This window comes from Phalacrocorax aristotelis, chromosome 1, assembly GCF_949628215.1.
Source record: "Phalacrocorax aristotelis chromosome 1, bGulAri2.1, whole genome shotgun sequence".
Taxonomy (NCBI): domain Eukaryota; kingdom Metazoa; phylum Chordata; class Aves; order Suliformes; family Phalacrocoracidae; genus Phalacrocorax; species Phalacrocorax aristotelis.
Genome location: NC_134276.1, coordinates 95,423,247 through 95,444,141, shown reverse-complemented (window position 1 = coordinate 95,444,141; position 20,895 = coordinate 95,423,247). Strand labels below are relative to the sequence as shown.

At 42.1% G+C, this 20,895-nt stretch overlaps 1 long non-coding RNA gene across 1 annotated transcript in view; it reads left to right on the top strand.

Annotated features, from left to right (window-relative positions):
* LOC142059440 (uncharacterized) overlaps positions 1–20,895 on the top strand; it is a 37,803-nt gene that overhangs the window by 10,075 nt on the left and 6,833 nt on the right. Inside the window, exon 2 of the long non-coding RNA XR_012661342.1 lies at positions 7,020–7,077. This is a non-coding gene — a long non-coding RNA (uncharacterized LOC142059440). The remainder of the gene's footprint in view (positions 1–7,019; positions 7,078–20,895) is intronic.

Below are 20,895 nucleotides of genomic sequence, written 5' to 3'. Positions count from 1 at the left end.
GCCAGGAGGAACCCTGCAACTCATGTTTCCCTTAGTCAGCACGCAGACTGTAAGTGGATTACAAACTGCTCAGGCCAGAGGAAGAGAGATGTGCTGCTCAGAGCATCTGAAGTATTCAGAGAGCAGATATAATGAGTAATTCATGTAGTGGGGTTGATGACAACCACTTATCTCTTTTACCAGACGTAGATGAGGTGCCATAGCAGCTAATGGGAGAGAAAGATAGGGTGAGAAAAGAGATGTGATAATGGGAGTCTGAGCAGAAACAATTATTTCCAGAGAATGGTTTCTTTAACTTATCCTAAACAATGGGATATTTCCATTGGGAAATGTCCACATATTACCTAGGTCACACTTCAGAACACTCATTCTAACAGCAAACAGCTGTTTGATTCAACTGCGTTTATGCCCTTTTCTTAGTGTTCATGGACATTTGTATGATTCAAGTTTTGGTCAGCTGTTCAGGAAACGGCTGATCTTCTAAGTAAGTATCTGTCTTGCACATGAAGATACTCACTGTTTGACTTCAGTCAAGCATTATTCCTCGTTTCCCTCCTTCAAAGGCTTAATTCATTGTATCAAGGGGTAGAAATTACAAGATGGCCATTGTTTCATGTGCAGATTGAAAATTTTGGGTCCAAATTGGTCTTGGGAGCCTCACATAAATTTATTCTACAAAGAATTGTTTCAAAATTGTAAACTGGACTCAGGCCACGCGGGGCTCAACACACTGCACGCATTTTTCAGGTGTAGCCTCTTGGAGTTGCCTTAAGGGTGCTGAATTTCAGTGCCAATGGTACTTGCAAGAACCAGTACATGATAGACTATCTCAGTGTCATACAAGTAAAGAATTCATCAAGATTATACTTGGGGTTTTTTCAATTTCTACATGTGGCTGATACTTTTTTGTTCACTTACTTTTAATGGTGAGCAAAGGTCATCCTTGAAAGACATATAGATGTCCTCAATGGTGAAATTTAATATCAAGTATTTTAAGTCGTATTAGTACTTCCTACTATCCAGGATAAGTATCTGCTAAATTCAAAACCATCTGGAAAAGAGTTTGCTCAAACTCTGTTTCTTAATTTTCTGAAAGGAATATTGTTTTCTAACTGCATAATCTCATAGCTAAAGGCCAAAAACAAAAGCTCAGAAATTGAGGATTACTATTGTAACACTACTGAATTTACCTTGGAGCACATTTACAGACTTCAGATTGTCTTCATATGACACAGAGGAACAGCAACAGAAAAACAGGAAAAGCGTTGCTGCCTTTCTCATCTTTCTTTCATGTGTTCATGAAAGACCATCTAAACTTCTTATTGATAATATTTGCTCTCATATTGGCTGGATACAAAAATATAAAGGAAGACTAAGTTGCCTATTTTCAATAAATATTGCTTGGATTCTCCCATCCCACGTTCCAGTATGATACACCAGAACACAACATGCTGAATTTTGAACATGCTAGAAGTCTCTTTTAGTCTTGCTAAATCCCTTATTTCTTTATCCAATTCAAGAAAAATACAAGCTAAAAGTTTTAGCTTTTATCAAATCTTAAGCTTAATAAATATTACAATCACCTATCTCACTGTGAATGTAAAATTTTAAAATCAACTGTCTTGTAAACTAGAGAAAAGAAATACTATTTCTGCCTAAGTAAGCACTATGCGTTCGCTTAGGAACGTACTGCATATTAACAGGGAAATATTATTTAAAAACAAATACAAAATGAAAATGTATAATCAGCCTTGCAGCTTGTCACAAAGCACTTATTGCTTGATCAGCTCACCCAAGATGTGAAAAATTTCAAAGACAGTAAGCAAATTCTCCTCACAGATTCTCACCACACTAATTAGCTTTGACTTGCTATTCCTTCTGTGAATACAGAGAACTTTCTTTGACTTCATAGAAATCCCTAGCACTGCAAGATGAAATAATCTATAAATTCTGTTATTTTGTACAGTAAAAATGGATGATGTATTTAACATAGGCAAATAAAAATATCTATCCCATGGTAATCAAAATATGAGCTATCGGTGTCATCTTTATTAGAAGTATTAAATAAATATATAAAAGTGTGTAATGCAATGGTACAACTACACAGCTGTTCACATAGGAGTAAATGCAAAAAGAAAATACACGGCCTTAAGTCCTTCCCTGTCATACATGTGTATGTAATATATGGTTAAGTGATTACATACTGTGCATGCTTAATTATAAACTAAGAAATAATAATATAGTGTGGCTTTTCTAGCACCTTAACCATGCATAGATATATTGATTATGAACATCAGATAAAGATGATAGAATATTTTGCTGCAGCTATGAGGCTTGTAGGAAGAGGAAATATTTTTTTAATGTGCCAACTGTCATAGTTTAAGACTTCAGAAAGCTTTCAGACACACAAAGCCATTCTTCAGGACTGAAATAAAAGCACCAGATTTCAAAGATCTGGGGGTTGGACCGGATGGTCTTTAAATGTCCCTTCCAACCCAAACCATTCTGTGATTCTATGAGTCTATAAGATAAATATGAACTGAGTTTAGCTGGTTAGGTGCCAATTAGATCATTGCTTAAAAATCAAGGTGATTGGTACCTGTGAAGTGTGGAGCATACTGCAGGAGAGAGGAAAACGCATAAGAGATGGAGAAGTTTCAGGCTTGCCACCTCCTGGGGGAAAAAAGTGAGACTCATACTTTATAAACTGTAGAGCATGGAGAGGTTAACGGTGGAGAAGAGAGTTTGTCAAAAATATATCTCTCTCAACTCTCTGCCTTCTGGGAGTGTGCAGAGTTATAAATGAGCCCATAGTTCCCAGGCTCATCTTCAGGAGGTTTCTCCTGAGGGTCAGGACTGAAGGATTAGGATGAAATGACCCTTTTGTGAGAAACATTCACCCACTGGCAAGTAGGTGTTTCTTCCTCTACAGGTATTTTGTGTGAATTCTTCCTGGGGCACGATGGTTATTTACTTTCCTTTCCTTGCTGTCATGCACTGGATGAAGTACATTACATTCCTAGACACTCAAGGACAGGATCCAGGATTATTCTGCTGTAGTTGGTATTTCCTCTGCAGTTGTGATGGACAAGAGTTGCCGAGTTTTACATTGTTTGATTAGATGCAGTCTAGACGTGATTGGTATACTTTAGACTGCAAGGACTTTGCTTCTGATCACATGCTTCGTGGGACTGGAGAATGGTTTGAAGGCTAGGGTGGACACCTCTGTGGAGATTTGTGGCCAAGTAAAATATTATCTTGTACGGGATGTAAGGATTACAAAGCAGAATGGTATGTGACAGTCAGAAGTGTATCACCAAAGGGAGTGCCCCACATAGTGCTTGAGTGTCTCTTCAAAATAATGCTTATTACTTTAAAGAGTTATTTCTGCATAAGGATGAAAGAAAAAGGGTTTGCTTAAAAACCCCTAAATTCCACCGGCTGCACTCCTGCTGTATTTTTGCCAGTGATAAAACATACTGATGAGAAACAGTATCTAACATGAAAAAAATGCACATTTCTAATAAGAAATGAAATAGTGCATGAGAAAAAACTATAATAAATGATAGATGCAAAGAGTAAATATTGCTAATGCAACCAGCAAGAAGTTGTGGGGGTATTTTTTATCCCAGAGATTTCACTCCAAAAATATTAAAGGAGATGCATCAGGTTTTACCTTTTTTTTAATAAAAGCATTAATGTGATGAACTTGGAGATGACAAAATTACCTCATTTTTATAATGTAAAAGCTCAAAATGTGGGGTACTAGGAAGGAACTGAATAATAAACAAACTAACTAAAAAGAAAGAATTTGTTCTAAAGTCTCCTTGACTCTCACTAACACAGGAAAAGCTAAAAGAAAAAAAAGCATGAGTTACTAAGATTTTCATTAAGGCGTTATTTTAATTTGTGAGAAGAGGCACTTCAAGACAGTTGGGGGGTCTTGTATTTTTCTTGTTTAGGACATCAGGGTGACAAAGTTAATTTCCACCTTTTTTGGCTTTATTTTATTTGACGTTTCTAAGGAACTCAGATACGGGCAATTGCGCTGCTAGTCCTGGGTCCCTCAGGTGTGTTTGAAACCTACGGCCCAAAGAGGTCAGGAAGATATCTTGTTCCTGCAGATATCATGAATGATTAAGTAGAAGGGAGCGACCAGCCCGGCATCCTGCTGGGAGGGGGAGCCGGTTGTCATGCCTGGCCCAGACAATAGCTGGTGATGGTTCACACCCAGGCCCACTGCAGGCTTCCTCTTGCTCAGCCAGCACGCAGGGAGAGTGGCAGTTTTTTAGGGTGAAACAATGGGATGTCAGTGGTGGGGAGAGCTGAGTGTGTGATGCTAAGGATCAGGGGCTACGTTTGCATTATCCAGTCATGCAGCTCTACAGATGCTCCTGGGCTCTGCTACTCCGGCTGCCCCATGTGGCACATATCTTAGTCCATGCTGGAGCTCTCTTTCTGGGGTGAACAACTAGCTTCCTCCAAGACAAAACCTCTGTAGGGTTCAGGGGTAGCTTGTTTCAGGAGCTGCTCACTCCAGCAGCAGGAGTGAGACCCTACCAGGCTGAGCCCCTGCAGTCCCACGTAACCCTACAACTGTATCCAAGCTGGCTTTACCCAGGGTGCACAGCATATACTTCTGGTGTAATTTTACAAAAGCATTGCTCTGGGTGTTCATGGCGACCCTCTTATTATCTGAGCGCCGTGTGGTGGGGAGGTGGCTGTGCTAGAGAGGGCTGTCCCCCAGGGCAGGCACGTGGCACCACCGGGCCAGCTGCCCAGCAGGCAGTCCCCGAGGGCTCCCTTTAGAAGGGGATGTATAGGCCAGAGGACTACCTGCCTGAGGTTATCTCAGTGTGAGAGAGGATCTAAAGATGAAGGACACAGACACACAGGAAATCAAATTACAATATCATGGTTAACCTGGCAGGCAGCTAAACACTACACAGCCATTCGCTCAGTCCCGCCCAGTGGTATGGGGGATAGTATCAGAAAAAAGGTAAAACTCGTTGGTTGAGTTAAAGACAATTTAATAGGACAGAAATGGAAGGGAAAATAATGTTAAAAGAATATAAAAAACAAGTGACGCACAATGCAATTGCTCACCATCCACTGATTGATGCCCAGCCAGTTCCCGAGCAGCAGCTGCACCCCAGTTTTTGTTTAGCATGACACCATATGGTACAGAATATCCCTTTAGCCAGTTTGGGTCAGCTGTCCTGGCTGTGTTCCCTCCCAGCTTCTTGTGCACCTCCAGCCTCCTTGCTGGCAAGGCAGTATGAGAAGCTGAAAAGTCCTTGACTTAGTGTAAGCACTGCTCAGCAACAACTAAACCATCGGTGTGTTATCAACATTATTCTCATAACTTAATAAAAAACACAGCACTATACCACCTGCTAGGAAGAAAATTAACTCTATCCCAGCCAAAACTAAGACATGCATTAATTCCCCTGGTTGTTGTACAAATTGCACACTAAAACATGAAGACAACTGCTTATTTCCTCTACATGCTGGGATAGGGCTAGCAACCTCTGATTATCCTGATTTGAAAGTAGATGTACATTAGAAAGATCTAAGAAGTTGTCCTAACAGATGGGATCTGGCTTGGAGAGGGGAATCATATTACTTTATGAAAATATAAACGTTTAATATTTTATACCACATTAGGAATGCCTTCCAGCTTAAACAATAATTTAAATGGTCCTCAACAAATGTACAATAAACAGATCATTAAAATCAAAATCAGCCAATAATTAAAATTTTAAAAATCATGGGCTGGTTTCATTAATTGCCTCTAGGATGGCTGTTGTATACATGTAGCTGTTTCTCATCCTTAACTAAGGCCAGTTTAAAATGTAACATTGGGAAAAGCACCAAAATAAAGAAAAAATGTTGGAAAATAAACGGTTAACTTCTTTCTTCTGGGTTGACAAGGAGGATACTATATCAAGAGCATTGACTAAGACTTAAAAAACTAAGTTTCTGAGAGTCTAACTGCTGAGAGATCATTCACTCCCCAAAGCCTGTGGGAAGATTATTCAGCCATGAGCAGACTGTGTCACTGGTACAGTCATATTTCTGTATCTTATCTGTGAGGAGCCGGCTCAACTAGTGAGCATTTGTAGAAACTGGAATGTGGTACGGAGATGCCGGAGTGACTCTTCAGTCTGCAACAGTACTGGCACTGGGTTTTCCTGTCCATGGTGTCTCTCAGGCTCAGGTTGTCCTAGATAATGAAGAGTTGGTGGCATAAGCAATATATCACGTGGATAATGTTGGTGATATTTTCCCTCTTTTTTCATATAACCTAAAAACCATATTATTAGATGACAAGTGGTGAATATTTCCTGAAATGTTGTTAACCTAATGTGGTTTAAATGAATGATGAAAGTAGCGTGATGGTGTGATTTACAGGCACTGATTTATGGTAGAAAACTTTAATAGAATCATAGAATGTCCTGAGTTGGAAGGAACCCACAAGGATCATCGAGTCCAATTCCTGTCCCTGCACAGGACAGCCCCAAATTCACACCATGTGTCTGAGGGCCTTGTCCAAGTGCTTCCTGAATGTCGCCAGGCTTGGCGCTGTGACTGCCTCCCCGGGGAGCCTGTTCCAGTGCTCCACCTCCCTCTGGGGCAAGAACCTTTTCCTAATACCCAACCTAAACCTCCCCTGGCACACCTCCCTGCCATTCCCTTTGTTCAGTGCACATTAATTAGGTTGGACAATTTCAGGCTTATATTTCTTACATCCCAATTCTTAGAATTGATATCTTTTAAAATAAAATTTTAAGATGCTGTGATTCCATGGACATGTCTTATTTAGTTGTTCTACTGAATCATTGCGGCAAATATCGATTTAGGCAACTAAGTCTCCTGAGATAAAATTAGGCACTGAGAAACACACTCTGGCTACAGAAGCACAACCAGACATATTTAAAAGTTTAATAGTTCTTCTATTAAGGATGTAGAATGGCTGTTTTCTGCTGCTTTACTGATTAATTTTTTTAATTCTGTAGGAATGCTGGATGTTTTGGAAGTCTTTGTAGGAAGCTTAGCACTGCAAGGATGACTGAGGTAAGTTACTGGCTCTTCAGGAGTTCTTTTCAACTCTTCTGATCTGTCATGGCCTGCAGATGTGACTTCTTGGGTACAATCTTGAGGAGGAAGGTTTGGGTTCTGCAGTAGGATCACACTGCCCTTCATATTTATCAGCCACATCCAGAACACACCTGAAAACACACTCTGCACAAAAATGGGAAAAGATTGTTATAAGCTTGATTCTAGAGGGGTTACGTTTCATCCACTGACACATAAAATGAGTCAATATTTTAAATTTTCATAGGTGAGCACTTAAGCACATTATTTGGCTTTGCTGAATGATTTTATTAGTGATATTTTATATTCTCTCTAATGAGCAATATGAATATTATTTTTTTTGTTTATGAAAAAGGCCTTTTCTTCAAGAATAACAGCCTTCGGCATATGTTAGAAATGGGGTGGCAGGTTAGGATAAGAACCAACAACTCTCAGTTCCCGTATGTAGTGAAATAACTCCTAGCAAGTGTCTTTGCTTTTAGCCTACTTTCGTCTGCTTACAAAGAACTTTACTTGTCAAGAATTCTAGGTTCCTTCTCTTCAGCTGGAAAGAATAGCTGGCCTCCAGTCTCCCACAGGGAGAGCTGAGAATTAAAAAGATCTTTTAGAGAACCTAAGAATGGCTTTAGCTCCTTCAGCAGCTGAACAAGGATTTATAACAAAAGTGCAAATGCACGTGCTGCAACTCTCAGTGAAAAGCTGTCATGATACCACAGTATTTGCAGTCTAAAAATCAGCATTTCCAGGCAGCCTCTTGCACTTTATCAATGCTTTTGATGTACAAATAATTTCTGGCATAGCTCTTGATAATTCCTGACAAATACTTTAAAATTATAATCTCCCATTACAAATGCAAATTAAATGTGTGTGCTGGAAGCTTTCTTTTCAGTACATAGCGTACAGCAGTATGGGCAGAGGCTGTCTCAAATGAGCTACAAAATTGCTAGCAATGAACATTACATGCCGTAGGCAGGTTTGCACCTGGCTACCGCGACTTTGTCAACTTCCTTGTGTGCTCAGGTATTGTTGGTGATGAGGGCCTTTATAAATGCACGCGATAACAACTGCTGCCAGTGCCAAATTCCTCAGCATGAACCGTAACAAGTTCTGAGCTTCTTTGTTGTCCAGAAGAACTAATGGCTACTTGGGAGACATAGGTTTGTACTTCTAAGGCAGTTTCAGCTGCTGGATGTAAGTGCAAGTCATAGAGCTGTAAATCAAACTTTTCTACCCAGCGTGCTATGAAAGCCAGTGACCCAACACCACTCATCATTCCAAGGAGGAGACCTCATCACCCAATTCTTCCTGCACAGTCTCCCCTCCTCCAGTCCTGTCGGCCTCTTCTTGCACTTGCCCTTTTCTTCTCTGACCTTCAATGACACTATTACATCTCCAATGCCATCCATCATAACTATCTCCCTTTCTATCCCCTGCCCCATCCCCTGCACCCTTCTGCCTCCACTACGTGTGGTTCACTGGGGGGGATCCCTTTTCTCTCTTTGGTTTCCCGTCCTTCACTCCAGCTGCCCTGGACTTTTAGTTTCTCATGTCCTTCTGGCCCCTTTTGCCAAGGGAGGGACTTTGCTGAAAGGGTCTGCCAATTTGAAAGGACAAGGGATAATAGCTGTTCTGATTCCTGCCCTATAGCATGCTTTAAGAATGCTATATTCTTAGGATTGAGGCATTTAAAACATACATATTGTATATAGTCAGGAGTATGTGTAACCCCATTACACACTCACACCTTGCCTTCTATCCTGACAGTTTGAACTGGGCAAAACTTCCATTTATCCACATTGCTTCATCCCATATGTTCTCTGCCTGGTCTAGCTGCAGTCTCTCCCTGGGTATGTGCATATGCAGCTAGAAGTTGTGGGAGCATAACCCTGTTCCCGGCTGTCCACCCCAGGGAGAAGAGAGGCAAAGCTGTGACCAGAGTGACTGCACAGAAGATTCAGTGAATTCCCAGCCTCACACCTTCCCACTCCTCCCCTGTTCCAGGGACTCTCCAACAGCCTCTGTGTTTACTTCTTCCTGGCCCGTGGCATCTTCTTACAGTCTCTGTTCCTCTTTTGCATGCCAGAGAGCATGTCATCAGCAGCTCTTTCGTTTTCTCTTCTGTTGCACTGAGCATGCCTAAGACCCTTCACAGCTCTTGTCCTGCCAAGGATATGAAAGACGGTGCCTTTATCACTTCCCCTCGTTCACGCCATCCTTAACAACAACAGCAACCACAACAAAACCCTTTGTGACCCAGCCTTGTTCCTCTGCGCAGTTTTCAGCTTATTTTTCATAGGCCTGTGTTTGTCATTTGTGAGATTGGATGTGCAAAACCATAGGTGTAAATTTAGTAAAAAGATGTCTGTAAACAATACTGCACTCGGCACCATGATTTTTTTAAAATGTAAAGTTGGATGTCTATATCACAGGTTTTGGGTGGTACCTAGCAAGGCTTTAATTTTAAGTTTAGGTTCCTATATCCTTTTCCAGGTGAGACACTAAAGACAAATACCCATGAAAAATCTGAAAGGAAGAGACATCTCAGACTGGTTTGCAGTCCCACTGTAATACTCAGCCAAGATTTTTCAGAGCCAGATGAAAACATGACAAATTGGTGGGGGGAAGGGTCAGCCAGTTGCAGGGAAAAAACCACAAAGTTTGCCCTCCCGGCTACCTTCATGGACTGGCTGACATTCCTGCTGCATGACAAATGTGTGGGCATCATTTTCCCAAGCTGAGAGGAGAAACAACTAGAATGTCAGAGAAACGAGATGAAGATGAGAGTTTGATGGATAGGTTTAGGGAATAAACCCCTCCTTTATGGAAGGATCTGGGCTACTGATAGATATCCATAAGGGAAGTGGTGGTGAGGGAACCAAAGATACTACACTAGGTAGGAAACATGTCAGGCATGCTGAGAGGAGGCAGGTCAGCAAGACATGGGATGCAGGCTCCATAAAAAAACTTGTGTGAGACATTGCTTGTCTATAGAGGCTCGCATGAGCTTTTACAATTCTTCAAAATAGACGTTGCTGAATCCTCATTAATCAAGTCTCCATACTCTTGGTTTTGTCCTCTTTCTATCTTTTCTGGGCTGTCTGTGATGCTTGGGTGCTAGAGAAGGAAAGCATCCCAGTTTATGACTTCCACCTTGCAGTATTGCTGCTCCACATGTTTAATCTGCTCCCAGTGCTGACTGTTAGTCCTATCAATAGCCAGGGGTGCCAGAAATGGAACAATAATGATGAACAACCGTGGTGGTGTGGCAAAAAATTAGGTTCCTGGAGTCTTTCTTCCATGCACTCTTGAGAATCTCTGCATGGTCTTCTGACTGGCCACCTGCATGTCAGGGGACTTCCTTAGCGTGACAGAGCACGGGTGAGCTGTGGAGAATAGCTACCAGGGTTAAAGAGCACATATGGTAAAATAAAGTATCCCAGCTCCCAAGGAGTAGGTGTTGAGGAGGAGCGTACTAGAGACACAGAGAATTGTCCCAAAGAACGTTCAGCTGCATTTGAGTCTTCCTACTTGGGATGGGCTACTTTCACAATAGTGAAAGTGAGAAGGCAGGTTATGGTGGCTTTCATTAAAGCAAGGCTTGCAAGTACAGCCTGTGTTCATCTCTTAACAAGGGAGGGCAGCAGCTTTTTTTGATAGTTGGGGTCAACTGTCTCACATATTTCTGTCTCACCCCTCCTCCCACTCCTGTGGGAGAATGCAGCTGTGCACATCCAGAGGAAGCTGGGAAAGGGGAGACGTTGATCATCAGGCTTTCTAGATCCCTTATTGCCAGGCCCTCAAGAATCTGCTCTGCCAGTCCCTCCTGAGCAGCCTTTCTCCAAGATGTCATAGGAAAGCTTTAGGTATGGATGGCAAACAGCATGGGCATGTATGCAGACACACCAGGTGTGTCTGCTGCAGGCTGAGCTAAAGGATCCTTCAGGTTGCAAATTCAGATGTTCAAGCATTTGGAAATATCAGAATCATGGTTACCCTTGGCAGTGCAAGCCTGGAAAAGCATCATCAGTTTTGTGTATGTCCTCCCTGAGAGTCTCCGTTCTTTGTGGCAGGTCTAGTGTGTGATGTTCCTTGTGGCTCTGAGCAAGTCCACCATACGCATCAAAGACTGATGAATCCGTCAAGTCTGTCAATGAGCATTCTTACAGAAAGCAAGAGACATTTTTATAAAGTCCACAATTGCTGATTACAGATTATTTTTAGAAATGTTTAAGCAACATAAAGAGGGAAATGGTTAATATTAGCCAGACTGCTTGTGTTTCAGTATTTTGAAATCATTGAGCTCTCTGTGGGTTTTTTGTTTGGTTGTGGGTTGGGGTTTTTTTGCCTTGAAAATGGACTTATACTTTTAATCTGATGTAAAAACTGGAAAATGTTTACCCAAGTCGTAGGCAACTAAAAGTTAAGTTATAATGGACAATTTTAGGCAATCATAGTATAAATATTTATACTACTTGGCATATATCTACAACTATATTTATTTACATTGTAAGCTAAATGAATCAAAGTGGCTACTGGAGGAAAGCTTGTAAACATGCAAGTAGTCCATGAGTTCTGCAGCAAGCTAGACCAGTGGAAAAACAGAAGGTTTTCTTAAACTTTTGGGCAATTGGCCCTGAAATAAGAAGCTACAACCAATAGATTTTAACAGTTTACACACCACGACAGAAAAAATAAACAAAACTTTGCATGGCTATGTGCTCGATTTCCTTGTTTACCGCCAGGCTGTATCTTGAACAGTCACATTTCAGCTCTATTTTTAGGCAACATTTATGGAGAGGAGCCGTGATACCCAGAGCTCCTGTGAGCTGTGCATTAACCAGGGAGACCTCAGGGAGCAGCTGATGTCTTGTTTGCTCTTCCAAAGAGGGTAGCTCTGAGCGCCCTCTTTCCTGTCAAGTCCTTCTGAGAAAGGCGAAGGGGCAAGTTTCTTCCTTGTACCCCTTGGGATGTGGCAGGGGCATCCTTGTGGGTGAGCAGGGCTGCCAGCACTGACTCTGTGCCACACAACCCTATAAAACAAGCTGCCGAGAGCTGCTGGATGAAGCGGAAACTGCATTTTGCAAAATAAGCCCAAAGTTTAATCATTCTTGAGGTAACGTACATAAGAAGGAAATGAAACTCTTCTCTAGAAGAGTGAAGTATTTGCTTATTGTCTGAGGAACTAAATATTATGAAAAGGAAAATGGCATCTATAAAGTATTGTATCCGCTTGTTACGCAGCTCAGAGGATAAACTTGCCTTCCACTAACTATAGACATAGTGATAGAAACCATCCCTTGGTGCAAGACTTGAAACCGAATTTAAAATGAAAGAGTTGATGCGATTATACCATAAAATTCAGTCATACTGAAAATGAAAGCAAAACCCATGAAGGATTCACATGAATCCCTCAAGTGACATTAACTTCATGAAAACTGCGCTTTGCTATCATCTGCAAGCGTTTCACGAGCCAGAGGTTTTAGTGCTGAGGAAGCACACAGTTTATTTAAACTCCCCCTCCAGCAGCTGTCGACGGGTTTGAAACTTCCCCGCATCCCCTCAGGGGCTCGCAGGTGAAGGTGATGATTTTGGTTCAGCACCTCAGGGGATGTGCACTCTCACTGCCCTGTTAAGAGAAGTAATCTGACTGCTGGGACTTTTATATGGCATAGCTAACACAAATAAATCAATTTAACAAACACTGCTTTTCTCTTTCCCCCTAAATGTGTTCACGGATGCCTGTGGCAGCACATAGAGGTCAGGCCGAGCAACTGTTGCCATCATAATTTCCTATTTTCAGTCACACTTGATAGAACTGCGGTTTTCTCTCCTCTTGGAAAGACCAACGTCTGATCTCTGCTCAAATTTAGTAAGTAAATAAAACATTGGGTGGTGTCCCTGTGGACGTTTAGGAGTATAAAAAGTGGCAAAGTAGGGTCGTTTGAGCTCCTGTAGACTGAGGGCAATCACTCCCATGGCACCCATCTCTGCGCTGCCTAAAGGCAGCCAAAGGGCCTCTCTCTGAAGGCCACACATATTCCACCATCTACATTTGGACAGATGACTCTCACCCTTTAGCTTTTATTCCACTTGCCCCTTCAAAGATAGAAAAATTATTGTTGTTGTTATTATTATTAGCTATTGAGATAATATAATTTTATACATTAAATATAATATGTACAAATACTGCAAAAATAGGAGCAGCTCTTAGCTATTTTTATACCTATTTGGTTAGAACAACGGCTTATAACTGGTATAGAGTCACAGCCAGTTTCCCTTTCTTAGTGGTGGTGTAGTTCAAAAGCGCTCTGGTTTTGCACCTGACAAGCCAAAGAGAAATACATTCTAATCTTCTCCAAAAAGATGATTGTACCAATTTATCTCAATCTTTTCTAAACTGAAGTAGTTAAATGGATACCTCTGTGTGCGTGCAGCTGATGGTGTTCATCTACACTTCCCTTTCAATTAATCTCTTTGGCAGTTGCAGCACATCCTGCCTACCAACCAGTCCTTGTGTGGGCCTGGGAGAAGTTCAAAGACTGCAACTAGAAAAGGACTGGGCTGCAAACAAGACAGAGCAGAACTGAAACTAAAGTCCCAATGTGTTCTGCTTATTGCTTAGATCTCTTCTGCAGTACAACATCTCACCGTGCCCCAGATTAGGAGGCTTGCCAACAGGGACTGTTTGAAGCCTGTTTGATAGACCACATTTTCTAATGCTGTTTAAGTACTTTGCCCTTTCTACAGCTGCAGTGCAGAAATAATTAACATTTACCAAATTCTAGCAATAATTTGTCTTTATAGGGCTCAAGCTTAATAACCACCTTTAAACTTCTGCTCACAGTCATTCTCACCTTTCTCCTTAGGATTCAACTTGACCAACATTTAAGCAGAAAGGTGCTGGCACTCCCACCATACTAAGTGGTTCTGCTCACCCCCAGCATCTTGTCCCTGTCACTGGGCTCCCTATTTCTTCATGTTACTGTACATATTTGTGCAGTTGCTCGAAGAACTGATATGGCTGGGGGGGGGGAAGGAAGAAAAAAGGTTGCTTTCAACCATATCAGTCTCCTGATGCTATTTTGCCCTGTGATTATAGAAACAGTTTTGCTGGAAGAGGGGAGGAGGTAGCATGGCTGACCATCATGGTTAGAGGCAAGGGACAACATCTTTCAGTGGCTGCACTGACTTGGAGTGTTTATCCAACAGTAGACCCTTCATTTCAACCTTTTATTGCATGTGACACCTCCTAAGAAATTCTTCACAATCACTTATATTTGTCATGTTGACGAAGTGCATCTAGTGGCACCTCACCCTGGGAGCTAAGCATGTCTGGGGCTGACTCTCACTGCCTGGGATGTCACATAGGAGTCCTGGCCACTGGGGTTCAACCCACAGTTAGCATCAACTATTCAGCAATAACAAATGGGCAGAAAGCCTTTGCCGTGACATATCTGAAAGACAGGAGTAAACCAAAATCTTATTTGTGCTTACATGTTCCTGTAATTAAACCGCTAGCCTTAATCCAATTGAAAGTTCTTTGATTACAGCATTTTAAAATGTGCCTTCATTACGAACTCAGTAGGCCCACTTAAGTTGTAATTATAAACATTAATAAGTGGTATAGGAAAATCAGGGCAGCCTGGAGGATTTGGGGATCATAACTGCTCCTGAGGACATGGTTGTGTTGCTCTGGAGTGACGGTGATCAGAAGCTGCTACCAGGCAACCTGGGACCTGAGGGGAACCTCGTGGGATGGGGGGCAGGATCTACCTCATCTCATCTCCTTCCACAGGGAAAAGAGACTTGCGAGGGCCTCCTCACCACCATCTGCTCTGAGCACAGACTGAGCAGCCCCATGGGAAGCAGAGTGGGGACACGTGCTCTTTTCCTCAGGGCTGCCAGAGAGCCAAGTGTCGGCAAATGACTTCCACAGCAAATTTGGTTAAAAGTCTTTCAGACTGGCTTTATCACATGCATAGATACAAGAGAAATTGGGCCATCCAAATCACTGAACAAAAAAAGACCCAAGTCCCTGGCTTTGTGTTGGTGCTCTCTGGATCAGGGCAGAGAAGTTGTGATGGTCATGACTCAGCGTGCTCTTTGGTCCCATACCTGCCTTTTTATTGAAGCCTTATGTGAGGTCCCTGGGGTAGGACTTAGTTTTGACCCAACTAAGCTCTGGCTCTTGCGTGCAGTTTTTCTACCAGCTATTTTGCTTGTGTATTATTGGTTCCAGATACCAAAGTAAGAGGACAGGAAAAGGGACCACAGACTGGTGACCATTTCAAATTACACAAAGTAATCATATTAATCTCCTTTTATAATGCCAAGAATTAAAAAGTGGTGATAAAGCAACAGTTACTTGAAAAGAGTATGGATTAATCGTAAATTAGTATTAAGGGCACTCAGAAAACCACAACCCATTTTGGAAGAAGAAAGGTCTAGTGATTACTGCTGTTTCATGGCTCATCTGCTAGCTCTACTAAATTGCCATTTTGAAGGCAGGTAGAATTTGAGACAATGGCCTAGGCAGGGTTTGTAGGCATCCATCTCCCCTCAGTGCAAGCTTTGAAGTAGAAAAAGCAGCAGATGAGCATGTAATAGTCTCAAGGTGTTGAACTCCACCTGTCATTTCTATCTCAGAGAAGAAGGCTTCCCATGCACATCTAGCACATTAAAGGGCAGCACTGGCCTCCTTCAGAGGAAATGCTCTAATGTTTTAGGAAGCAGAAAGTTCAAGGTAAGGGGTAAAGTTACTGTAGTTGAACATGTTACTTCCCATCATCTGAGGTAAGGTAACTTGTTCTGAGGATGCTTCAACTGAAAGGTATCCTGCCTTGATAGAAAACCTCTCCCTGGAGGTTCAGCCAAGGCCCTGCCCCTTCCCATCCTCTGGCCTCATCTGTGCCTTCCTGCCCTCCCTGTCAGTGCTCCTTTGATGCTGATGTGGTCAGACCAGGGAGCCAAAATGGCAGAAAGCAAATCTCTTCTGCTGAAGGGTGAGTTTTAACTGACTCCCAGCAGCGCTGGAGGAGCCCCAGTGTCAGCAAGGAGGAGGAGGAAGCGTGGGAACGGGAGCTGGGCACAGCAGAAGGGGAGTGGGACTGCCTTTTCAGCTGCATCAGGTTGTTAGACAGGCTTCGCTGTAATGTCAAACCACACCTTGAGTTACACCATGCCACCGTTGAGTCTGGCTATGTGAGCGTGTGGGATCGGTTGCCAGCAGCTACTTGACGGGCAGTAACATGGCCATCTGCCATTGCTCCGTTTTATTGTCATACTGTTAATGCAATTGCCTTCTCATTCAAGGCTAGCATTACCTGCAGCCGTAAAGGAAGCATTTCCATTACCGGGCGAGTCCCATTAGCTGCAGGGGTAGACCTGAAGAGTTTAGACCTCTGTGTGCAGGCCAGCCTGCAGCTGGGTTCTTGCCAAATGCAGTCAGGGATGCTAAACTGAAATTACAAAAATGTAAAGCACACACTAAACGTGTGTGCCTGTGCAGCAGTGTTACAGAAGAGGCTGAGGTAGAAGGACATTTTAGGACGAGTCTGGTCTCTTCTAACTTTAGATCTCTACAGTGTAGACAGCTACACTGATGTAGCTGGCAAGGCTCCCTTTGGGGTCAACTGGAGAGAAGCAAGCCCTTTTAGGATGCAGTTCATCCCATCCTGGTATAGATACCCACAGCTAAAGGTGATAAATACTTGTCTGAAATTTTAAAGGGGCTAAATTCTCCATAGGCAACTATTTTTAGATGAGAGATTTGTGCCCTACAAGGGTGTGTTTCTTTCCAGCTTTTACTGCAGAGAGCTTTCGGTGGCTTGCTGGAGCGCACGCTTGGCCAGAGGAATCCCACCATTTCTCTCCCAGGACCCGAAGGATGAGGAAATGTGAGCAACATATTTCTCCATGTTTGCAGAATCATAAACACATTCTCATTGCAAAGCAATAACTAAAAATTGCATCAGACTCAGAGGGAAAGGTAGTGATGAAAGAAGGAACGGCATTCCGTTCTCCGAAGGACAAAGAACAAAAAGCTTTTGAAAGAAGAAGAAAATTGCCATGTATTCAGCTTTGTTCTGGACTGATGCAGATATTTCTATGCAGTGTGATGCTGACCACACAGCTGCTTCTTTGCAGCTAAGCCTTGACACCTGTAATTAAGTTTGTTTTGGTTTGTTCTGCCGTTAGCATCTTAAGATTTGGTTTTTTATTTAGAAAAGTGTTATTTGTCTCCCTTTAAAGCCAAAGGCAGCTGCTACTCGATTTTTATTCTGAACATTAATCTACATTTAGGGGTGTGTAAACCCTCAAGGCGATAATTGTTCAGAAATAGCACTGTACTGTTCAGTGTGGAAGCCCAGGCCTCTGTTACAGTGTTTTGCCAGCTAGAAGAAACTGCCAACACACCTACGTCTCCTGGGGGTATAAAGAGGTAAAGTGTTCCTTGCTGCAAGAAGAAACCCCTTGTGCAGACACAGTTACACTGGCAACATAGCTCTCCCATTGATAGCACTCATTTCCTCCAAGGGGTGGTGGTTCTGCTGTAGCAGTGAGAAGCGAAGGTTTGTCAATCTAGCAGTAGCTGCAGGAGGGATGTTTTGTCAATAGAGTGCACGGGTTAGACTTTTGTACAGCTGCAGTACCAGAGGTGGTACCTATTGTGCTTGACCTTCATGTCTGTATGTTTTATTTCTTTTGGCAAAGGTTTTGACTGCTGATTTCAACTCACTCATTCTGGAGCTGTTGGTGATGGGCCACTTAGCATATTAATGGCAATAAACACTTTTCAAGAGTTTTTAAACAGTCACACTTCATCACAGATTGCTAAACTTCCCTTGCATTATTTTATTAAATAGCATGCAGTTTATTCAAATTACTTTTATTCTTAATATGCCTGAGATGCTTATGTAAGTGTAAAATACATGTTTAAGAATAAGTTCTTCTCCCTCCTTAAATTTGGCCTTCATGTACTGTTTAGTTTATATGAGGGGCACAACTGGCCGTGGCATAAGGACATTCATCTGGTTCTATAAAAAAGAAAAGTGCACTCCTGTAACATTTTTGAAAGGAGGTAGGCACACACTCTGACAGCTTCTTCCTCTTTCAGAAAATTGTGTACCCCCTTGCCTCTACTTCTGCTTGGGATGAGAAAACATTCAAAACAACGCTGCCATTTAAGCCAGGCTGCTAATATTTGATCCTCCAAGGGTTAAATAGTGTCATTGCACAGTTTCACTTCCTCTCTGTCAGAGACAGAACTACACTGTATGAAATAATTTGTTTATATTCCTTTCCTATTCCAGACAGACTTACAGAGCACATTAGTATGATTACTTCATCAAACACTTCTGCATTCCTTTAGCACAGGTCAATTGAAAATTAATTCTTTTTGAGAAGGATTTTTTTTTTTTGACCTCTTCTCTAAATGGAAGTGATCCCCAGAAAAATTTTATTAGATAAATAATTGGCCTGGATATAAGCCTTTGCCCTGTAGAAGCATTTTCAAGTGTTTGGAGTGATAAACTGTGTCTCTAGAGACCAGTAATTCAGCAGACTGCTATGATTCTGTCTGTGGCAGATGTGATTGATAGATGTGTAAGTTCGGGTAAGCATTTCAGGTGAGTAAATTTAGGCTACTATTAAACAATCACTTTGTATAATGTAAAGGAAAATGCTTTTAAAGAAGTAGTTTTATGGAATGTATATGCCTCTTGGATCATAAATAAATGACTACTAAAAGAAGAGCTCATTGTCAGCTCCAGCAGCAGCGTGTGACCAAGCTATAGATACATTTGGTCTGAAGCACCTGAATGGGGCCAGGGTGGGGTCAAGAGGGGAAATCAGGGATGCGAAAGGCTAATTCCAGACTGTGCTGCAAGATGGTCAGCATTCATACTCAGGCTATACTCTCTACCTGGTTGTGCAGGAAATAGTGACAAGATTGGTGACAAGCTCCAAGAACTTTTTGAACTTACTCTAAGGAAGGGAATCAGGACAGTAGAGTTGGGGAAAGTTATGGGGACAGTAAAGAGATCCTGGGGGAAAGGGAGGAGAAATAGGAATTTATTCTACTAGAAGAACCTTCCTTTCCTCCATAGTCTTCTTTGGGCAGGCTAGTCTTGCTCCAGGGACAGCTGTACAAGCTGTAATTCGATGCAGGTCCTTCGCCTGACCCTTCTGTATTCCCTGCGACCTTATTTCCTCCAGCCGAAATAAGCAGGAAACAGCCTGCAAGGACTACGTATGTATTTAAATGGTGCAGATGATGATCCTGTGGAGAGAATGGCCTCGCTTCTTGACCCCACCACCATGCTTCTCTGCCACGGTAGGTCATTTCCATGTGCCATTTAAATGTAGCGCCTCTCCCATAGCATGAACTGTCTTCCCTCTGCCTGCCTTGAAATGAAATCAGGCAGCTCCCCAGCCCAGGACAGCAGGCTGCCACCCAGGTGTGATTTAAAAGGAAGGTGGGCAATTTGTTGTGTGGCAGGACTGAAAAGGGCTCTTCAGCTAGAACAGAAGCTTTGCAGTGCAAATTTCTTGCATTGGATTAATACTTGAATGTTCTTAATTTAAAGGAAATTGTTGGTAGTTTCTGCTACCACTGCTGCCACTGCTTTTGTGGGTTGTTTACCAAGGATTTACTATGCATGTGTATTCAAATAAAGGCCATGATACTTGCTCAGCAGCAGGAGAGCATTAGTGTGTGACAGTGTTCTCTTGCATCCATTCCCCAGCATCTGGCCGAAACAACCCTTTCACGCACTCTTTAAAATGGCCTTAACTAATGTCTCTTAAAGATGTCAACTCAAAACTTTCTTCTGTAGTTTCCTCTAATGCTGTTACATTTCTTCATACTCATTTTCCTAACCAATTGCACTACAATCTGCCTTTCACGTGCATCATGTCAGCCTCTGACCAGTACAGAGTTTACAGCCGGGTAGAAATGGAGGACACACCATCACTTGGCATCAGCTCGGTTCTTGCATCCCAGCAACATGCCTCCCAGTTCTGGCCTTCCACAACAGGCACAGAATAAAACTACTGAGGGAAGGAAAAGTTTGCTTAATGCTGAGTGGGGAGTAAATACTAAAGTCCATACTGCATGATGATTCAATGGATGAGAGAAACACTGAGAGCTTATAGAGGCCCTGTGGAGGAAAAGACGGAGACATGAAAGACTGATGATTGACGCTTAGTATTTGAAAGACCTATAAACAAATCCTAGTTAAGTCTCTCTGCTAGGTGAATCACTGCCACCAGTATTAAAATGTCAAAAGATACTAATGTTCAAAATGACTGCTGAGATGGCAGTTATTTTCTAAATCCCTGTTTTCACCTGCTCCATATCTTACCTTTGGAAGTGAAATGTGTCCATTAGCCTTGTCGTGGAAATGAAAAATTGGGGACTTTTGAAACTCAATTTTAAACAATGCTGCCCAGCACAAAATAGACTCTGTTGTTGTTCTGAAAAATGTGTGTCTGCCTGACATTTTCTAGCAAAGCTGCTGGCTTTATAATTTTCAGTCTTATGATTTTGACAGGTTGGGGAAAAATGTGAAAGGAGGAATACTACATAGGTACTAGGACTTAGGAAAAATCACTCTGTATCTGGCAAAAGTTAAATTTTGTTTTTTATATTCAAGAAAAAGGAATTACTGGTGACACAGATACTCTTAAGAAGAGTTTTGAAGCCATTCTTTCACTTACAAATAAGTATCCAATTTTATTAAAGGAGTTATTTGGAAGCATCCTACTGCTCCTGTATAGGCATGATCATACAAGTCT